The sequence below is a fragment of the Talpa occidentalis genome, unplaced genomic scaffold, assembly GCF_014898055.3.
Source record: "Talpa occidentalis isolate TD23 unplaced genomic scaffold, MPIMG_talOcc4v2.1, whole genome shotgun sequence".
Lineage (NCBI taxonomy): Eukaryota > Metazoa > Chordata > Mammalia > Eulipotyphla > Talpidae > Talpa > Talpa occidentalis.
Genome location: NW_026555331.1, coordinates 80,081,734 through 80,103,981, shown reverse-complemented (window position 1 = coordinate 80,103,981; position 22,248 = coordinate 80,081,734). Strand labels below are relative to the sequence as shown.

The following is a 22,248-nucleotide window of genomic DNA, read 5'->3' as shown; positions in this document are numbered from 1 at the left end:
GTATTCTCTAGGTAGATACATAGGAATAGAATTGTTGGATCATATAGTTAATGGAGAAACCCTTATTTTTTATGAAGGCAATATTTTTAACAGGTTACTAATAAACCATAATATTCAAATAAATGATTATTACAATATAACTGCTTAGAAAGAGAATGAAAAGGAAGCATGGGGAAAATACAGATTTGAAGAGGAAGTAAAGTGTGAGGAAAAAAATGAAGAATAATAGGCGCTAGAACTTATATAGTACTTTATATTTACTAACTCATATGATCATAAGGATTCTATAACATGGATAAATTTGGCCTGATCCCAATTTTATATATGAGGGAACTGGGACACAAGGTGCTAGTGGTTGAATAGTTTCCAAGAAGTCCCCCAGGCAGTCTAATTCCAATTTTGCTAAAACTGCTCTTAAACACTATACTCTATTGTTTCTTGTTCACCAAAGTATCACTAAATGCCTGTCACATATCCATGCCTATCACTTCAGTGCTGAATAAATATGTGAAAATAAATGGAGATTTCACAACCCCTGTGGCCACCATCTACTAGACATAATGTCTCTGAGGGGAGGGACTGTGTTATTTATCTTGTCCTAATCTCCTGCACATAGCACAATGTCAGTCACATATTATAGATGCTCAAAGGTTGTTTGATAAATAAATAAAAGGAAGAATACAGATTCAAATGGCTATATGATCCAAAAACCCAAAAATGGGGAAGAGTGTGTGTAGTTTTATATTCTCTCACCTTTTCATATGGTGGCCTGAATAATGAAGACAACGATCAATTTTATTATATATTTTCTCCTACCAAACTGCTTGTAGAACAAAGGATAGAAATTCTGATTTTCTCTTTGTGAAAGAAATGATGTAATAATATCTGATCCCTGAAGAAGTTCTAGTTTTTAAAACGTGGTAATCAATAATTTCCACCAAAATGAAAATAACTAAGGAAATATCCAAATCAGAATGGAGTAAATAATTAGGTACATAAGCAGTATTTCTCAATCCTGTCCAGCAAAGCAACCCTGTGGCAGAGAAAAGTACATTTCTCTCGGGCATATAACTAAAAGCAGCCAGATTCAGTGCAAAATTTCACTGAGGTTTCAGAGTTTAGCATAAAAATTCACCAGTTTTTCTTGTATTCTCATGCATGTCCTACCACAAAAACAATGTTTTGATTTAGTTACCATTGTAAAACACAGAAGTCACCATTTTAATCCTTTATCATTCAGTACCTTGTGGAGTATGTTAGCCCATTTGAGAAACCAGGAACCATAGCATGAGGCAAAGATTCTCATTTAGAAGTAATTTCAAAAACAATGAATGAAATATAACTACAGACCCAAAATAAGCATAATGTAATCAGAACAATTTGGTGAGAGAGATGGTATCTGTGCACTTATAAATACCTTCTTACAAACCATTCTGAACAATCACAATGAAAGTTAAATAAATATTAAAGCCATCTGTGATTGCTCATGTTCAGAAATGTTTCTCTTTCTTCTATGCAATGCTTCCTGAAGTATTAAATTCACTGAGTCCCTAACTGTAGGCACAGCCATGCAACTTGCAGAACCAAGGAAATTTATTGGAAGCTCCCCATGCCAATTGCAAGTGAACGTCTTAAAAAAACTGATAATTTCCCATGTTCTTTTCCTTGCCAAACTGACTAACAAAGCCCTGAGTCTTTACGTGATACAGCTCTAAGATGGCGCCATCTCTCTCAGTCTGGGTGGTTTAGTTGTCACACAGAAACCACCATCTGGAAGAGTCACTAATATACACAGGGGACGCCAAAGAAGAAATAAACCTTTGTTGTGTTAAGTCACTGCAGTGTTGTTACTGCAGCATAACTTGTCCTGTCTTAGTGATACTCTTCCATATGTAACTCAAACTGGGACAGACCAAGCTCCATAAACATTAAATAGCTTTATCTTATTTCTGTTTTATTTGTCCAGAGCTATAAAACAACAACTTATAAACAATATAACTATTTGTACTCTTTGCACAATAGTTTTTGCTAAATCAACTCATAAACTGTTCTTTCTAAACAATTTTGTTTAGTTGGGTTTTTAGAAGTATGTGAGCAAACACTTAGCTGACGTTTACTTTTAAAACCACTTCCACTGGTTGTAAAGAGAAAAACCTATAAAAGACTACAAAATTCACTAGTAAAAGAAACAATATTGGTGGATATGCTTTATTAAATATTCACATCTACTTAACTATCAGCAAATCATACCACAAAAGCAAATGTAAACCACTAAAATAAAAAATATCACAGTAAATTTTATTTAACTTTCAAATTTACGGTGTTCTATTTTTTAAAGAGCTCAACTAATTTGGGGAGTTACATGAACTTACTTTTTTACAAGGCTTGATACACTGATGCTAGGGTATCTTAATCTGGGCACAATTTACATTTCAGACTGAATGATTTTCAGTGAGTTAGTCTGTACTGTGTATTGTAGGATGTCCAGGAGCATTCCAGCATTAGATTCTAGTAGCACATTTCTAGCTGTGGCAATCAAAAAAGGTCTCTGAGGTAGCAAAATCACTCCCAATGGAGAAATTTTAATCTATTTCAATGGTCCACAAAAAAGGTACTGTGAATTCCATTTTACAGCCCCCATTGCTGCCTTACTGAAGAAACTTAACAATAGTACATAAAGGTGAAATGACAGGATTTTACCTTCTTTAATTATATTGTACCAAGTGAAACATCAAATGTCAAAACTTAGAAAATTAAAATTTATACAATTAACAAAAGAATTACTTGTAATCCTACCTCAACATATTTACAGACAGGCTACTCTCAGCAAATCCATTCAACAATTACTGCAGGATTGCTTTGTGCTGGATGATATCTTAGATTTCAGAGATAAAGTGTTGAGGCAGACAGACTCTAGACCACCAGAAGCTTACACTTTCACAAAAAATGCATTTTAAACATCTAAACTATTAGCGGCAAATAATGTTAAATATAATGAGGAAAAGTGGAGGCTCCTATTGTACCAATGCATTGGGCTGATTTAAGGCGGTGTCTCAGTGAGCCATCTTTGAAGACGTGGCATTTTAATTAAGAACACAGGGGTTTGTAATAACGGCTACCACTCAAGAACTGCTTACTAGCTGTCATTTTAGTAAAGATTCTCTGCATAATAACTCATTAAATTATCTGAACAATGCTACTTTTACCCCATTTTAAAGATAAAAAATATGGGTACAGGGAGATTAAGTACCTTGCCCAAGATCACAAAACTAATACAAACAAGCAGAATTTGAACCTGGTCTATGACCTAATGACTAGCAAAATGACCATAAGTCCTCCCAATCTCCAAAGTGAGCCAGGCAGGGCAGGAGGAAGAGGGACCCCTTCAAAGAAAGCTGTCCTGACTATTTTCCTAAGCAAAGGAGAGTGACCTTCTCATCACCAAAGAGAGAATACTGAAATCACCTCATTATATATTTATGGTAGTTTCCTAGTTAAATTAAGCCTCCCAAAATACTTTCTTGGGAGAAGATGGGGGTGTAAATTATTTATAAATTAATTAGTTATGATCAGAATTAAGCAACAGAATAGTCTAAAACTGAAATTGACGAGAGGTGGAGAGTCCCAAAATTCACAACAGCAACTTGCTCATATATCTATTTTTGATTAGTTGGGAGGCTTGACAGAATTTCTAGATTAATAAATTAATGTTCTCACCTACAACAATGCTCTCATTTAGCTCCCATATGTTGTATGTTTGCAGTAAGTTAAAGAAAACTTTTAGATAAAATCATTTTCCATAACTTAAAAGATCTACATCACTAACTATGATGACACAATCATACAAATGTAAGACTTTTGACCATAATAGGATTTCAATGCTAATAAATATGCTGTTCTTATTACTGTTAATGTCTGAGATACTGCTGGTTTATTTCCTACATCATTACATACATATATAAATTCTAAATGCTAATAAAAAGAATAAAAGTAATGGGCCTCCCCGGTGGAGCAGTGGTTGAGCGTTGGGTTGTGAAGCTGCCCGCAGCCTCTGCAGCGCCGGTTCGATCCCCAGCTGCTCCCCGGCCACATGGAGGGTCCCACATGGCATGCAGAGCTCTCCTGCAGCCCACTGCTCTCCTCAGCAGTGTACTTCCGTCATTCTGCCTGCTCTGCTCCCTGCTCTGGCTCTGGTGAATTCTCTCACCCTCCCACGCTTCTGATTGTACCCAGTGCTTGTATGTATAAATAAATAAATCCAAAAAAAAAAACAAATACCATGCTACTATTAAAAAAAAAAAAAAGAATAAAAGTAACTATTTTGTTTTTAACTCATTCCCCTTAAGGATGATAATTCCTTTCAAAATTTACAATATATAGACTTACCTGCTGGTTAGAATACTAGATTAATAAAGCTAAATATATGGATTTGATATACATGTCACTTTGCTCTATGGACACAACTGCTTCGTACTAGGAACCAATAATATCATTAGCACATATGAAACACCTTACAGATGCCAAATATCAGGGAATGAGGTTCTCTTATTAAGTGCATTTTCTAGACAATTAATACATATTTGCAAAATACTTAGCATCTCAATCCCATAGTTGAAAATGTTTATAAAATGTTTACTGGGGCAAATATTCTTGACTTTATAGCAAATAATATTTTAATCTCTGTGTGAGGATAATACAAAGATGATCATAAGAAAATTAAAAATAATTTTACAGAAATACAAGGAGAGAACAATTCTCCAGAATCCAATGACAAAGGCAGGGAAGATCACATAACCCTATCAGAGAAGTCAAAACTTAATAAAGAAATCAAAGAGATAGAAGAAAATGCAGAAAAGCAAATCAGAGATACAAAAGAACTCAGAAAAACTAATCAAAGAGATAAAAGAAAATTCAGAAAAACAAATGAGCTCAGAAATAAAACGAAGGTAAACAAGGTAGAAATTTATAATAGAAAAAGAGATTCAGGAGGTAAAGTGCTCAGTAAACGAGACCTAAAAATTCTAGAGAAAGCTATGGAAGCATAATAGACTAGACCGAGTATTGAATTTTGAAGACAGTAATATACAAAAGACTGAAGTAGAATAAGAGAGAAATAAAATGTAAATGGAAAAACGTCAAAAGAAGCACTTTGAGAATTACCCCACTCCACTGAAAAAGGCAACATAAGGGTAGTGAGTACCCCAAAAGGAGGCGAGGGAAGACAAAGAGAAGGAAACAGAACTCTTTCAAAGAAATAATACAGGGAAAGCTTCCAAACTGAGAAAAGGAACTACATATAGAAGTCCATGAAACAAAAGAAAACAAACAAAAAAAAAAAAATCACCTAAATGTAGATAGTAGTTACACTAGAAATACTTTGAGATTAAAGAATGAACATTGACAACCGTTAGGGGAGAAAAGCAAGTAACCTATAAAACTCCAATCAAGTGTTCATGAGATTTTTCAGTACAAGTGTATAGACAAGGCGAGGATAGAATGACATATTCAAAATACTCAACTATTCAAAACTGCCAGCAGAGAATACTATATCCTGCCAAACTCTCCTTCAGATATAAGGGAGAAATAAAAGCCTCCCCAGACAAACAAAAGCTGATGAAATTTGTCAGCAGTAGACTCCCCATCCTGCAAAAAAATGTTGAAATGTACTCCCCTATCAAATCAAAGAAAAAGTAATAAAAAATTAAACAAGGAAATAGGTAAAACCAGAAAATTAAAGATAAAAGGTGGCAGCAATTCCTCATATATTAATAATCAGCCTTAATGTAAATGGACTTAACTTACCAATCAAAAGGCAAAGAGTTTTACAGGTTGAAACAAAAAATAAAACAACTTTCTGTTGTATATACCAGACTCATCCAAGCCACAAAAAGAAACAAAGGCTCAAAGTAAAAGGTAGGAAAGTAATACTACAAGCAAGTGGTACCCTTTAAAAAGCAGATACAGCCATAGTTGTATCAGATAAAATAGATATTGAGCTTTAAAAAACATTACAAGGCACAAGGATGGATAGAATAATTAAGGAATCATTCATCAGGAAGACATAAAACTCATCAAAGAAGCATTAAAATATATGAAGCAACTACTGGGTTGTTGGAAAAGTCATGACACATTTTTTTCTGTTTTTCAAAAAAAAATGTGTCATGACTTTTCCAACAACCCAATATTAACAAACCTATAAACAAACATCAATAGCAACACAACACTAGTAGGAGACGTCAACATCCTACTCAAATCAATGGGCAAAACAAACAGACAAAAAATCAACAATGAAACAGCATTAAATTAAATAGGACCAGACTAACTTAATAGTAACTTATAAGACACTGAGTCACAAAAAATTCTAAGTACACATTCTTCTCAAATGTATATGTAGGGGCCTCCCTGGTGGCGCAGCAGTTGAGTGCTGGGCTGCAAAGCTACCCGCAGCCTCTGCAGCGCCGGTTCAATCCCGGGCTGCTGGCAAGGGTCCCACATGGTGTGCAGACCTCTCCTGCTGTGCCCACTACTCCCCTCAGCAGTGTACTTCGTCAATCTGCCTGTTCTGCTCCCTGCTCTGGCTCTGGTGAATTCTCTCACCCTCCTGCACTTCTGATTGTATCCAGTGCTTGTATAAATAAATAAATAAATCTTTAAAAAACAAAAAGTGTATATGTAACATTCTCTAAGATAGACCACATTTTGGGTAAAATAAAAAAAAAAGGGCAATAAATTCATGAAAATGAAATCCTATCAAGTATCTTATTCAATCACAATGGTGAAAAACTAGAAGTTAACCACAAAAAGAAAAGGGGGGAGGATTTTCAAACATGTGGAAACTAAATATTATGAAATACTACTGAATGATTACTGGGTTAACTAGCAAATCATTAAGAGAAATTTTTAAAACCTGGAAACAAAATAAAATGGAGACAAACTACCTGAAACTGAGACAAAATATAAGTAATACCAAGAGGGAAGTATACAGCAATGAAGGTCTACACAAGAAACAAGAAAGATTGAAAATAAACTATCAACCTTAAGAAACTAGAAAAAGATGATTGAATCCAAAATTCACTAGAACAAAGGGAATAATGATTTGAAATAACAAAATAGAAATCCAAATGACAAAAAGACCAATGAAAGCAAAAACTGGTTCTTCAAAAATAAAATAAAATAGGCAAATCTCTAGTTAGGCTCACTAAGAATGAAAGAGAAAACTAATAAATAGAGTCAGATGTAAAAGAGGAAAAATTACAACAATCAGCTCAGAAATCATAAGAGATTACTATGAACATCTACATAGCAATAAATTGGATAAACTAGAAGGAATATCCAATTTTTAGAAGTATACAGTTTTTAGAGACAAAATCAGGAAGAAATTTAAAACCTGAAAAGATTGAATACAAATGAGGAAATTGAAACAATAATCCACTGTCTTCCCCTCCCCGAAAAAAGACCAGCTAGTTCACTAGTGAGATCTACCAAATCTTCAAGGATGAACTAATATTGAACCTTCTCAAATTCTTCCCAAAAACTGAGAAAGAGGAAGTTTTTCCAAACACAGTTTATGAGGCAAGCAAAACTGGTAACAAAAGCATACAAGGACAGCACTCAAAAAAAAGAAAATTATATAGACCAATAATCCTGATGAACATAGATGCAAAAATCCTAAACAAAATATTAGCACATTGAATGCAACAATACATTAAAAGAATCCTAACATCTGATAATATACATAGAGAACCCCAAAAACTCCACAGAAAACCTAATTAATCAACCAGTTTAGTAAAGTTGGATACAAAATCAACACACAAAAATCCTATTGTTTCCCATACACAAACAATCAATCTGAAGAAGATGAAATCAAGAAAACCATCCCTTTTCTTAGTGAAACAAAAAAAAAATCAAATACTTGGGAATAAACCTAACAAAAAAGGTAAAGGACTTATACAAAGAAAACTATAAAACACTGTTAAAAGAAACAGAAGACACAAAGAAATGGAAAGACATCCCCTGTTCATGGGTTGGAAGAATTAACATTATCAAAATGGCCATCCTACCAAAAGCAATTTACAGATTCAATGTTATTCCAATAAGTATTTCAATGATATTCTTCAAAGAAATAGAACAAATATTAATGAAATTCATATGAAATCACCAAAAACCCCAAATAGACAAAGCTCTCCTGAAAAAAAAAAAAAAAAAAGAAGAAGAAGGGAATGGAGGCACCACATTCCCAGAATTCAAACTATAATACAAAGCCATAATAATCAAAACTGTGTGGTATTGGAACAAGAACAAACATACGGACCAATGGAACTGAACAGAAAATCCAGAAATAAACCCACAGATTTACAGTCAACTAATCTTTGACAAAGGAGCAAAGAATATGCACTGGAACAAAGAAAGTTTGTTCAATAAATGGTGCTGGGAAAACTGGGTCACTACATGCAAAAGAATGAAGCTTGACTATTATCTCACACCATGCACAAAAACCAACCCAAAATGGATTAAGAAACTAGACATAAGACCTGAAACCATAACATATATACAAGGAAATATAGGTGAAACACTACATGGCATATACCTCAGCAAATCTTTACACACTCATCACCCAAAGCAGTGATAGTGAAGGCAAAGATAAACAGCTGGGAAAATATCAAATTAAAGAGCTTCTGTACAGCAAAAGAGACAGTAAACAAAGCAAAGAGACACCCTACCAACTGGGAGAAAATTTTTGCACACACTAATGATAAATGACTGATCACAAAAATCTACAAAGAGCTGAAGAGATCCAACAAAAACAAAGTAAATAATCCAGTCAAAATATGGGCAGAGGAGCTAAAAAGAAACTTCTCCAAATTGGAAATGCTAATGGCCAACAGGCATATGGAAAAACGTTCAGCATCACTTGTAATCAGGGAAATGCAAATCAAAACTACAATGAGATACCATCTTACACCAGTGAGAATGGCACATATTAAAAAAAACTAGCTATAACAAATGTTGGAGAGGATGTGGAGAAAAAAGGACCCTCCTGCACTGCTGGTAGAAGTGCAAACAGGTCCAACCACTATGGAAAGCTGTGTGGAGATTCCTCAAAAGCTGTGTGGAGATTCCTACTAAAGTAGAGGTGCCATATGATCCAGCAATTCCACTCCTAGGTATTTACCCAAAGGACACACAGACATTAATTCAAACATTAATTCAAACTTTATTCATTAATTCAATAACTGAAACAAAGAACAAAAATGCCTCCTATAATGTTTTGCTCTGCATTAAAACCTATGGGGCATTTTTTTAACACAAGTGTGAAATGTGGATCAGGGTGGACATGAAGTTTTAATAATTGAATTTTCATTCGAACTGAGAGGATAAAGACAAAGTTAAATTTTACATGACTTAAATAATAATAATGTATATACAAAAGAGCTAATGTTGATTCACTCTATTATCAGATGTTCAAAAGGGCATCTGCACCCCTATGTTTATAGCAGCACTATTCACAATAGCTAGGCTATGGAAACAACCAAAATGCCCCAAAATAGATATATGGATCAAGAAGATGTGGTATATACACACAATGGAATATTACTCAGCAATCAAAAAAGATAAACTCATTCAATTTGCAGCAACATGTGCTCAATGACATAAGCCAGAAAGAAAAAGAAAAATACTGGATGGTTTCACTCATAGGAGGAATTTAGAAGACCCAAATAAGGGGCCAGGAAAAAGACTAATTATAATAAAGTAAAAATCAAAATCAACGAGCAACTATAAACCAGAGACACACTATGGGGGGAGGGGAGGATGAATTAGGGTCAAAATAAGAGGGGGGGAATTGTATGGGGCCTATAACCAAGATGCAAATGCATACAAAAAATACATTGTGCAAAAATGAAAAATGATGTAAAAATATATTAAATAAATAAATAAATCTGGCATTCATATACGATGGTACACAACTAGGTTACTATAAAAAAATATATATATATGGTACTTGTGCCAGCTTAAATGGAACTGGGTGGGATTACAACAAATAAAGTCAGTCAGAAGGTAAAAGGTAAATTCTGGATGATTTCACTCATGTGGAATACAGAGAAATGAAACAAAGGAACTGACCAAACTAAACCCAAACAAACCCTATGTTTTGCCTGCAGAACTGAGGCTACTAGAAGGGAAGGGATGGCAGAGGTAGGAATAAAGTGGGAGGGGCCCAGGGTCTAGGGTAAAGAACTGTGTGTGCTTTGGTGGTAATCTGGTAGTACACATCTGAGGAGGTGTGAGCCTCTGCCCTTAAATCATATACAGAGTTGTAAACCAATGTTGCCTCAATTTAAAAAAAAAAAAAGAATAAAATGGGGGGAAAATTGGAATGGTTAAAATGAAATCTTATTACTTCATAAACATAACAAACTGTTCTCTTAAAAATCATCATAGAGTGTTATATAAAATACAAAATATCTATTGAGTCATTAATTTGTGTTCTGTTATTAATGATAGAGAATAGAAAAGAACGAGAGCTAGCTGTGGTCTATTCTATGTAATTTTTCTATTATGATTCAAAAAGAAAGTTTTTGTGTCTTTGTTTGCCTGAGAAATGTTTATAATGCAGAAATCAGAAATTGCTGCACAACATTTCTTCTTGGTTTTCGTGAAAATCTAAAGTTACTAAGAAGATTAATCCAGATATCTTGGATAAGGAAAGAAGAAGTGGCTTTCATAAGATAAGCAGAAGCCTCAAAAAGATAGTAATAATGCTCCAAGAATAAAAAATGATCATGGTCTACTGATGTCACTAGTAAGAGATCTGTGGCACATTATACCTCTGAGAAGTATGATTTGTCTGAGGCGACCACCCCCTGAAACCAAGACTCCAGTCTCAAAGATTTCCAAGCCCAAATACTATCTAGAGAGAGGTTCATAATAAAAATACCATATAACACTCTGAGATCACATCACTAGTAAAATAACTGAAACAAAGAACAAAAATGATTCCTATAATGTTTTGCTCTGCATAAAAACCTATGGGGCTTTTTTTAACACAAGTGTGAAGTGTGGGTCAGGGTGGACATGAAGTTTTAATAATTGAATTTTCACTCAACCTGAGATAAAGACAGAGTCAAATTTTATATGACTTAAATAAAAATAATGTATATATAAAAGAGCTAATGTTGATTCACTCTATTATCACTTGCCCTGTTACCAAAAAGTAAACTGCAAATGAAAATGGGTTTGATTCTTGTTAAAGTGTTATTACACATCAAAATGACTTTCAACAACTGCAAAAGAGAACGTGGAGAAAGGAATAATACACTTGCACATTCTCAGGGTGCATCCCAAATATATTAATTCATAAACTCTGAGGATGGAAAGCAATAATGTTTAAACAGATTTTGATGCACACGCAAGTTCGAAAATCATGAATTTAGATTGAAGAATTATTTTGAAAAGTAAGGTGACAATTTTTTTCTTCCATTAGGAATTAGCTCAAGACAGGTTCTTCCTATTTCAGCATGCCATGTCTATAAACTAATTTTCTAATTTATACTTCTGGAAAACCCAGCACTGATTTGCCATCAATGAATGGTCAGTGATTTCACATATTTTTCTCTAAACTCATAGGAGGGGATCCACAGTTATTAATCAGAGCACACATTCATATGGTATGAATTTTCCCAAGTAAGTCTGGGATGATTTAGTCATTCTCATCCCCTAAACTGGATTGCTATGGATACCTTTCCCACTACCACAAGTTAGAAGATTAGTACTGCTGTTGTACCTTTACCTGCCTTTATTTTGTAAATATTGCAAAATTACACATGTAATATACTCAGAAAGAAATAGTATTTCAAAAACTGTATCATGCAAATAATATTGCCATTACTAGAAGAATATAATTTATCAATAAATCTCAATATATTTTTAATAAATAGAACTGATTTTCCTGAAAAGAGCATAATTCTCTTTGAATAAACAGATCTGGAAAATTTTCTGACAGGTCACCATTTCAATAAATGACATATACTCAAACTTATAAAGCCAAGCAGATAAATGGTTTCCTTTCTCAACTGCTTTCGTCTTGCTAGTTGGAGGAAACTGGGAATTGAAGAGAGAGGTTAAAAAGTCAGGATTCCAGGCTCCAGAGGAGGGGAGGTATGAAATTGGATGACTCAGGAACCAGGAGGAGATTTAACAATGTAGGCTAAATTATGAGGACAGGGGGACAACCAACCTGTGAGGTAAAAAGTAGGCAGGTACATCATGAAGGACAAACTGAGAGTCTGTTCCTCAAGATTTTAAGTAAGACAATGTGACATGATGAAGCCAGCATTACAGAACAATCATTTTGCCATCTACTGAGAAATGCATTCTAGGGAGAAATACTGAAAACCAACTTTCATTACAAGAAATTTGATAGGAAGTCAAACTGCCAATGGGAACAAACAAGAAAAAGGATTCCAGGCTTATAAATGAGGTAGAAAAACAGCTCATCTGTCCCACTAGAGAACTCTACCTAGGAAATAACAACCATTCTCCTATAGCCTTCACTCCAGAGTCCCCACACCACCAAAAAAAAAAAAAAAAAGCTTATTTTTTTTTTATTAGATCACTTCTAAATTACAATACATGCTTAAGAGGAAAGGGAACAACAGCCCTCCATTAAACACAACCTAACTTTGAAGCTCAGTTTAGATTCAACTAGAGAGACACTCTATACTCACAAATGTGCATGTGTACACACATGCACACAGTATATCATTAAAATATGGTCTTAAAATTAAGCTGGAAAGCTGTGTGTTCAAACCACACAATGTCTGTCTGTCTGATCTACCACATGGTCTGGGTGTTCTGTCTCCTCCCTTGGCTCCCACCCTCCACCTTAGCTAGTCCTTCAGGTGACTTCCAGGAATGGCTTGCTAAATTGCTCACCACACCAAGCATAGTTTTTTTTATTACTTCCAGTTTAACTTTTAAAATACCATAATTACTTCAATGCCATAATTACTTCATCTGTGGTGGAAGCACTTTCTTAAATCCCTTTTCCTTTCAACTGTCTTCACTCAAGTTTATGTCCTTTGTTTCTCCATCTTTTCCATCTCTTCATTACCTGCTAGTTCTTTGGAGGTTCCACAGGGGAGGAGGAGAGCAATTTCACTATGTTCAAATTACTGTTCTACTCTGTTTTCTGAGAACTATTTGGGCAGCACTCATGGTTCGTTGCCAAGGCAAGGTTACTATGGGAACATCCCCAGACAGCAATATTTAAAAAAAAAAAAAAAATTTACAGCTTATTTTAAATTAAACAATGAGCAATACAGGTAAATGCCTGTCAAGAGTCAGATTACTAGAGTCAGCTATAGATTATTAATAATAACCTTTCAAGAGTCAGATTATTACAGAGCAATCCCCTCTCCTGGGCACAAAATATTTTTTAAAAGCAGCCATTCCCGAGGAGAACATTAAAGACAAATAGATAGCTTGTTTGTTTTTCAGTTACCTCACTATGTATTTTTAGGCAGGGAAAGTTCCGATTTTTTAGTAGTTAGCCTTTGGTGTAGATGGAATTACGTCTACTCCCGCATAACATTGTTACTGAACTTCCGCTGAGGTCAGTGATGAATTCTGTAGTCCTCTAACCTCTTGGAGAAATTTGTTCAGTCCTTTATTATTTTACCTACTCTCTCAAGAATACATGTATAGAAATTGCACTACAGTAAAACTTCAACAAGGGAGAAAAAACATAATGAACACATCAGTCCCATGGCAGCTGATACTAACAACTGGCCTTAAGTAAAACTAATTTCTTAATTTGATTTTTTTAAAAATTTATTTATTTTTATACAAGAACCAGGGTACAGGCCAGATGCACGGGAGGGTGAGAGGATCCACCAGAGACAGAGCGGGGAAACAGAACAGGCAGACTGATGAAATACACTGCTGAAGGGAGCAGTGGGCGCGACAGGACAGGTCTGCTGCTCCATATGGGACCCTTGCCAGCTGGCCAGGATCGAACCAGCGCTGCAGAGGCTGCAGACAGCTTCACAGCGCAGCGCTCAACTGCCTGCGCCACCAAGGGAGGTCCTAATTTCTTAAGTTTAAGTTGGTTTATTATATGAGTTATGGTATTCTACAATGTAATATTTAGCTGTTCTGTTTAATAAGAATTGTTCCTATTTGGGGTAAGTAAGAAACTTGAATTAAATTATTCAATTTCCATGCCTTTCATTTCTTACTTACCATTTCTTACTTGCCATGCCTTTCATTTCTTACTTGCCTGATTTAAAAAATAAAAGAATGCTACACTTAGTACAAGTAGATATTCAATAGCGATTTAAATGAACTTTGTTTTTTCCCCCTTAAAGTACATGTCTTTTAAATACACATGTGATAGCTCCTGAATTTTCATAACATTTGAATTCTGAAGTTCTAAACAGCAATCAAAATGGCAGGAGCTAACATACCACAATTTTACTATCGTGGCAAAATCAGCCACTTTATTCTAAGCAACACATTTTCAAAGACAGTCTCAGCAGTATGTTTGTTTTTTTAATGACTCCAGTTTATGCAACTTTTTCTTAGGACCTTAGCTCATTCATATATCTGAGATTCCTAAATTCAGTTAGCTATCAAGCAATAGCATTATTTTATTTTTCACCAGTAGGAGTATAGAACAGACAACAAGGAATAAATTGTGGACATACATACATGCCAGGATACATGAATCCTCTGATATTTTCCAAAAGTTCTAATAATATCAGAGATGAAATAATGTTAGAAGTAGAACGGACAGTGTGATAAACACTCAGCATAACCAGATCTCTTGCACTTGTGAGGAGAGGAGGCAGAAAATTTGTCAGAACAGAAAGTTTTGAACAAATACTACCCCACTCTGAACCATGGAAGATGCCCAAACTCAAGCTCCCCAAAGAACACAATATGTGGTACACTTGATGCCACATTTCCATATGAGATGTAAGACCTACAGACACTTCATCTACAAGGGCAATAAGATCAATGTGCAAAGTGACAGTGCAGAAGAAGACCTACCTGGGCCTGCCCATCTTCCACTTCTACATTAACAGTGTGCACCACCTAGCAAAGATCACCTTCAAGATAGACCCTGAGAACACAGGTTACACCATGGAAAGTGGAGTCACACAGAACTTCCAGAATGATAAGCTCCTTGAGGAGAAGAGGGTACAGAAGGAGCAGGTGGCAAAGAGCTGAACAACCCCATAAAAGTGCTGAAGAACCAAACCAAGGACTCCAAGCTAGAGGTGGAGGTTTTGGAGAACCTTCAGAAGATCAAGGACCTGAACAAGTGGCAGGTCCATGTGGCATCTGAGGCCCTGCAAGGGCAGCACCACCTGTCCAGGAGGGAGTGGCAGAAGCAGGAAGAGGATGAGAGGGAGACAGCAGCCTTGGTGCAAGTTAAACCTGGGTTTCCAGCATGACTGCAGGACAAGACTTGCATTTTCCCACCATGGCCTAAGCTGTAGGAGCTGTTGGAAAAATGGGGCAGCTCCACCTCTCCTCCCCCACCAATTTGCTGCCCATGGGCAGCCCCTCCCTCAGAAAACAGAAGAATTAAATGATATAATCAGGAGGTATCAACTATGGTTAGGACTCTGAAAGAAGATTTAGGGGAGTGCAGGGGTCTTTTAAGTCCCCCAGAGTCCAGATTGCTCCCACTCTGTACCCAGCCTCAGATAAAAAAAAAAAAGAAGCTTCCATGAGCTGACCTCTGAAGAGAGAAGCCAGATTTACAGCTGTGCCTGAGAAATGGCTACCAAATTCCAACATGGATTAGAAAACTAAAATACCAAGTGAGTTAGTTTTCACCTAGATGACTGGATTATTCTATATAAAGTTTTAAATTCTCATATATTTCAATAAATGGTAATCAAATAAATATATATTAAGATGCTAAAGCAAAGGGCCTCCCCTGGTGGCATGGGCGGTTGAGCGCAGCGCTGTGGAGCTGTTCACAGCCTCTGCAGTGCCGATTCTATCCTGGCCAGCCAGCGAGGGTGCCACATGGCGTGGCAGATCTCTCCTGTCATGCCCGCTGCTCCCCTCAGCAGTGTATTTTGTCAGTCTGCCTGTTCTGTTTCCTGCTCTGTCTCTGGTGAATCCTCTTACCCTCCCGTGCATCTGGCCTGTACCCTGGTTCTTGTATAAATAAATAAATAAATCTTTTAAAATAAATAAATATTTATCAGCTCAATTTTCAATGCATTCTTCCAAAAAAAAAAAAAAAAAGATGCTAAAGCAAATCTTTGTGTATTATCTGTCAAATTTTACTTCCCCTAGAGTAGTCCAAAATTTACTTTAAATAACTATGTATTAATTGAGCACAAATTCTACACACTAGCCTAATACACTAAATGCTGAAATTTATTTCTAATACAAAACCCATTCTGGAGGAAGAAAATCATTGCACAAATATAAAACTGAATAGACTAAATGCTTATATTAGTCCAATGACCTTTTTTTCTACTAGAAGACCTATCTGCATTTCATAAAACTACCCTATCTTATTTACTTAAATACTGTTATGTTTTTGATAACTCACATCATTTTAAAATGAAAGATATGTTTAAAAAATATAGGTTTCCAATATTATGAATTTTTTTTGTTCTGTATTTGCAATAAGAAAGTATGTGTATTTTTGCAACTGAGAACAAAAACACCAATAAATAAATTTTCAGAATTGACAAATTAAATGATACATCTGTCCAGACAAGGAAACAAATTGTTGAAAACATTGTTATTTACTACAAAGCCACATGACTCATTTTGCAATGCCTGTGCTTGTGGAGGAAAGGAAAGAAGGGATGTATTAATTATACATGATGAACGACTTGACACTTCCCGGGTGTTAGGATGAAGATGAAGTTTTGAAAGATTTTCCTGAGGGGGGGTTGTTTCATGTTTTAGATGAATATATGTTTCATTATATATTTACATTTTAAAGAATTTTTAATAAAAATGGCAGAAATACATTATGAATTTTGACATATAGAAATATACACACTCAAAAAAAAAGAAATATACACACTCATACACACACACACACATTCAGTTGCTCTTGACGTCCAACAGTCAATCTCTGGGTTTCTACAGGAAGGAATGGATGGTTCCCATTTATGTATGAATCCATGGTAACTTAATGATTCTTTTTCTCCTCATGATCTCAATAATAGTTCAGACAGCCACACACAGGGGAAAAAAAAGAAACAGAAAATAAACTAGATCCCAACTTAAATCCTTACACAAAAATTCAAAACGTATTAAAGATTTGGAATAAGACCTGTAACCATAAAATACCAATTGAATTAAAGAAATAAACAACTATCACTTTCCTTATGGTCTTGCCTCACATTTCAGAAAGCATATTGTAAATATAGTGATGGGTGTTTCCAATAGAGAGAAAAAATGACAAAACTAGTCATTCGGGTCACCATGGATATTACAGCTTGCCCTTCACATCCCTGAATGTGACTTCCTAATACAGTAGACTATACCATACAGGATTACACTCTCCACATTTTTTGCCACAGAGACTGTTCTTTGCTATAGAAAGCAGAACTAATCTGAACAGAACATATGATGTTGAGATAGCTCCCTTTTTCTTGTTCACCCCAGCACACCATGTGTACAATTAACCCATCACCAGCCACCACAGATCTCAAAGAGAATGACGCCAGGAAAATAACAGACTAGTCATAAACCAGGTGCAAAAGCAATGCAATCATTTCTTTGTCTTCATCCAATTCTCTTCCATTAATACCTGAGAGCAGGGACCAGGACTTACTCTATTTGGGATCTGCAATGTGCAGCACAGACCTGAAATGTAATAGGTGCTAATAATTGCCATCTAAACTAAGGAATTTAATCAGCCAATTGTAACATCTACTGAAGCCTACAAAATACTTCCAGGTCTTCAAAACCTAGTTAGAATTGTTTCCATTACGTGCAATTTGCCAAAGAGTGATGAGAACTCACTGGCCTAGGCGAAAACTTGGGAAAAGGATGCTCCTGCTTCAGGTCCACAGGAATCACTGATTCCTTTACAATGGGAAGGGAGGCAGGTGAGGGCTGGGGGAGGTGAGTTCACCAGAGAGAGGCAGGACTTTCAGTCAAGCATGCTTGTACCAGGGCTTAGAATCTGGAAGACCTGCAAGAATGGCTCTTGTCCTGAAAATCACAACCCCAAGACATGCCTGCTAATTCTGCCACTTGGAGGATGACCAGAAAAGAAAGCCCAGGTTTTCATTTCTTCACTACCCTGGGTATGAAGAACAGGGTGTAAGTTAAATACAGAGCTGCTGCTGCTTCCATGATGGAATACAAAGTGTGGATTTTTGCCATTCATTTTATGATCTAGATAGGCACTTGTAGGGTAAGGTAAAAAATCAGGCTTTTCTGCTTCCCACCATCAGGATAGATGAGGGAACCCTGTGATCCTGAATGCATGCCTGATGGCGGGCACCTGAAGTGGGTACACCTGTGCTAAGACTGTGTTTTTAAGGGTGGTGTCTCGGAGACGCCAGTAGAAGCCAAAAGAGAAGAAGCCCGAAGCAGAAGCAGAGAATGCCAGAGAGCCCAGATAGAGTGAAGATTTGCTGTAAGGGCAGTGTTGTAAGGGCAGGAATGGGCACAGTGCAGGTTTTCTAATATCCAGGAGACCGGGTAAAGGAGGAGTCAGAGTCCTCAGTGGTTTTTTGCAGGTTTTTTATTGGGGTTCACCAGGCATACGGCAGGCAGGGGTGCAGGGGGGCTGGGAGGCCTGCCAGCCTCCCAGGCCCCAGAAAGTCTTCACTCTATCTGGGCTCTCCGGCGTTCTCAGCTTCTTGGCTTCTGCTGGCGCCCCCATGATGCCGACCTTAAAAGCCCAGTCTTAGCCCAGGTGAATCCCATCTACCTATGCCCACACCCTACTCCAGGTGGCCGCCATCAGGCATGCATTCAGGACCGCAAGGATCCATCATCTGTCCTGAGGGCAGGAGGGCAGAAAAGCCTGATATTTTTCTTTACCCTACAGGAATCTAGAAAAGAACTTAAAGCTCTATCTCCTTTGTCTTCTAATAGCACTACCCATGTGCTTCCCAATTAACTTATGTATGAAAGTTCACTGAGAATGAAAAACTAAGGCAAAATGGCAGATGAGGAGAGTGGGGTATTCAAGGATTTGCTTCTTACCCCTTGTGTAGTGCTAGCAGGCACAGGGCAGGTTCCCTAGCACTTCGGGCAGAGGGATAAAGGACAATCCCAGAGCTTTTCAGGCTTTAATGCTCTCTCAGGGAAACAGGTACACAGACATACCAGGCAGAGAGAGAGGCATGGGCCTGGGAAAAGGCAGATGGTATGGGAGGCAGGCAACTGAGCCTCCCAGCCCCCCACCAATCTTTACTCTTTCTCTGGGCTCTCTCTGACATTCTCTCATGGTCTCACCTCTTCCATAGTTACTCATCCCTGTAGCCATCCTCCGTCTCTGAATGATGCTGTTCTAATAGTCCAGGCTCCAGTGTGCACACTTACACATGCCCACACCATGCTCCAGGTGTACAAAATCAAGCACATGTGCCCCACACCCACACACCCACGCCCTTATGTGCCTTCTGCATTCACAAGATCAAGGCCACAGGTGACAACCACAGAGGCTACTGGTGTAAAAAGCCTGATTAAATCACTTACCCTACAACTCTTACTATATTTACACTGGTCACCATCATGTTTTTCCCACGAGGGCTACATTTACATACCTATAATGCTTTTCTTTTAAATTGTTAGAAAATTATTTTCCAAAATACCACTTTCTGTTACTTCTCTTGGATTCCTTTGGTAGGTGCTTATTTGGGGCACTATTTTTAAACTAGGATCTGGTAGCAAAAGGCTGTTTGGGCATCAGGAAAAACCCACTGTAGGGTAAGTGTCAGGCTTTTCTGCCCACCCACCATTAGGATTGATGATGGATCCCTGTGGTCCTGAACACGTGCCTGATAGTGGGCACCTGATGGCGGGGTGTGGGCGTACATAGGTGGGTACACCTGGGCTGAGACTGGGCTTATAAGGGCAGCGTCGCAGGGACACCAGCAGAGCAGAGCAGAACACCAGAAGGAGAACAAACAGAGAAGCAGAGGCCACAAGAGAAGTCAGAGAGCCCAGGAAAGAGTGAAGATTCGCTGGGGGCTGGCAGGCCTGGCAGCCTCCTGACCCCCCACCCCCTGCCTGCATGTACCTGGTAAAATGGCAACAAAAGCCTGAAAAAGCCACCGAGGCCTCCAGGACTCCTCATTTGCCCGTTTGTTTCAGTCATAGAAAACCTGCTCTGTACCCTTTCTGCCCCTACACCCACCTTCTCTTTCCTCTCCTCCATGAAAATCTGTTGTGGACAAGATACACTAAACTTTTAGAAAGTACCAGAATTCTCCTACTGAGAAGCTGTGTCAGAGCAGCCTGCTCAAATGTGCACCTGAGCTTGTTGTCAGAACTTCGATGACAACCCCTCTCTCCCACAACACATTTTGTCAGGAAGAAATGTAGAATTTTTCACTTAAATAGCAAGATATGAAAAGCTGACCGGATGCCTGGCCTCAGAATCTGCTGCCTCAGTGATGCATGTTGTTCTACTTTGGGGGAAAAAATACAGACTTGTGGGGCAATACATGTACAGCTCTGCACCAAGTACCTAACCACAATTTACTCCTTTGCATGTTTTTTTTGTTTAAGATTTATTTATGCATACAAGGGGGGGGGGCGGCGGGTGTGAGAGGATTCACCAGAGACAGAGTGGGGAACAGAACAGGCAGACCAACGAAATACACTGCTGAGGGGAGCAGCGGGTGAGTCGGGAGAGGTCTGCTGCACCATGTGGGTAGCTCCCTGGCTGGGTATCGAACTGGTGCTGCAGTGGCTGCAGACAGCTTCATAGGTTGCGTCTTAACCCCTTGCGCCACCAGGGAGGCCCCACAATTTACTCCTTTAACCTTTGCAACCACTTGAGGGAGTCTCCTTTGTTATCTATGGCAAAACCAAAGCTCAGAGAGCACCTACCTTACCCAAAGGGGAGAATCAGGATTCAAACTCAGAGCATTCGGAATTCCGCCTCTGGGCCATAACCATTCTGCTCAAGGGCCGCTCGGGAAGGGGGGTGGGTTGTCTCTCCAACCCCTATGCCCGCCTGGGGGTCGTAACTTCTAAAGCACTGAAAAGCCAATCTCCCGGGCACGCCTTTCCTTAAAAAAAAAAAAAAAAAAAAAAAAAAATCATGAGCTGTAGCGCGCTCTCGTGTATTTAAGTAACTTAGTATTTTTTAAGGAGGAGGAGGACAGACTTCAAGCGAAAATATAAGTCAGGCATTTCCCTGCGCTCACCCTCAGGAACTCCGGCTGACCCCTGTCGCCCGCCCGACCCCTTCCCGAAGGGCCGCGCGCGCAGCCGGTCCGAGCGCCCGTGTGCGCGCCCCGCTGCGCGCCGGCGAGGAGCGCGCCTCTCCTGGTGCTCCTGCGCCCCCTAGAGGCTCGTCTCGGAAGCGACACTGCGCCGGGAGGAGGTCAGGCAAAGGGAGTTTGACATCCATTCTCACACCTGCCGCTGGACCAGCCCTTCCTGAGAGTTCGGTCTTTCCTCCTCTTTTAAAAACAAAGTTGCTTTCTTCAAAACTCTTCCAAGTTAGGGCCTCCGTGGTGGCGCAAGGGATTAGGTCTCCGCACTGTGAAGCTATCGGCTGCCATTGCAGCACAGAGTTCGATGCCCCGCCAGGTAGCTAACCCACATGGCGCAGTAGACCTCTCCTGTTTCACCTGCTGATCCCCTTTAGCTATGTATTTCAGTAGATCTGCCTGTTTCTGCTCCCCACTGTCTCTGGTGAATCCTCCCACCCACACTCCGCCCCTCTGGCCTAGAACCCAGTTCTTATATGCAAAAAAATAAATCTTAAACAAAAAAAATCTCTTCCAACTATACTAACAAAGACTAGTTGGATTAAATAAAACGTTCGCTCCTTTTTTATGATACCGACTAAGTTTAAGAACAGCGATCGTGAGAGAAAATTGTTCACAAAAGACTTCTATTGTGACATTTTAGGAACATGTGCACTACTTTCTATCACGGCAATTAGATTATGTGAGCTGTGTTTCATCCCTCTTGAATTTGCCCAATATTTGAATGTTCATCTAAGTTGCTAGATGTTTGCAAATAGCAATAGAAAACATTTTTAAAATACCAGTAAGATATAAA

General features: G+C 38.1%; 1 protein-coding gene and 1 pseudogene across 1 annotated transcript in view; one reads left to right on the top strand and one right to left on the bottom strand.

Annotated features, from left to right (window-relative positions):
* Window positions 1-21,422, bottom strand: part of ZNF804B (zinc finger protein 804B) — an 800,208-nt gene extending 778,786 nt beyond the window's left edge. Inside the window, exons 1-2 of the mRNA XM_054692315.1 lie at window positions 21,384-21,422; window positions 21,064-21,245 (exon numbers count right to left, since the gene is read on the bottom strand). The gene's annotated coding sequence lies outside the window, so the exon portion shown is untranslated. The remainder of the gene's footprint in view (window positions 1-21,063; window positions 21,246-21,383) is intronic.
* On the top strand, window positions 13,310-15,458 carry LOC119250015 (splicing factor YJU2-like; annotated as a pseudogene).
* Window positions 21,423-22,248: the final 826 nt, after the last annotated feature.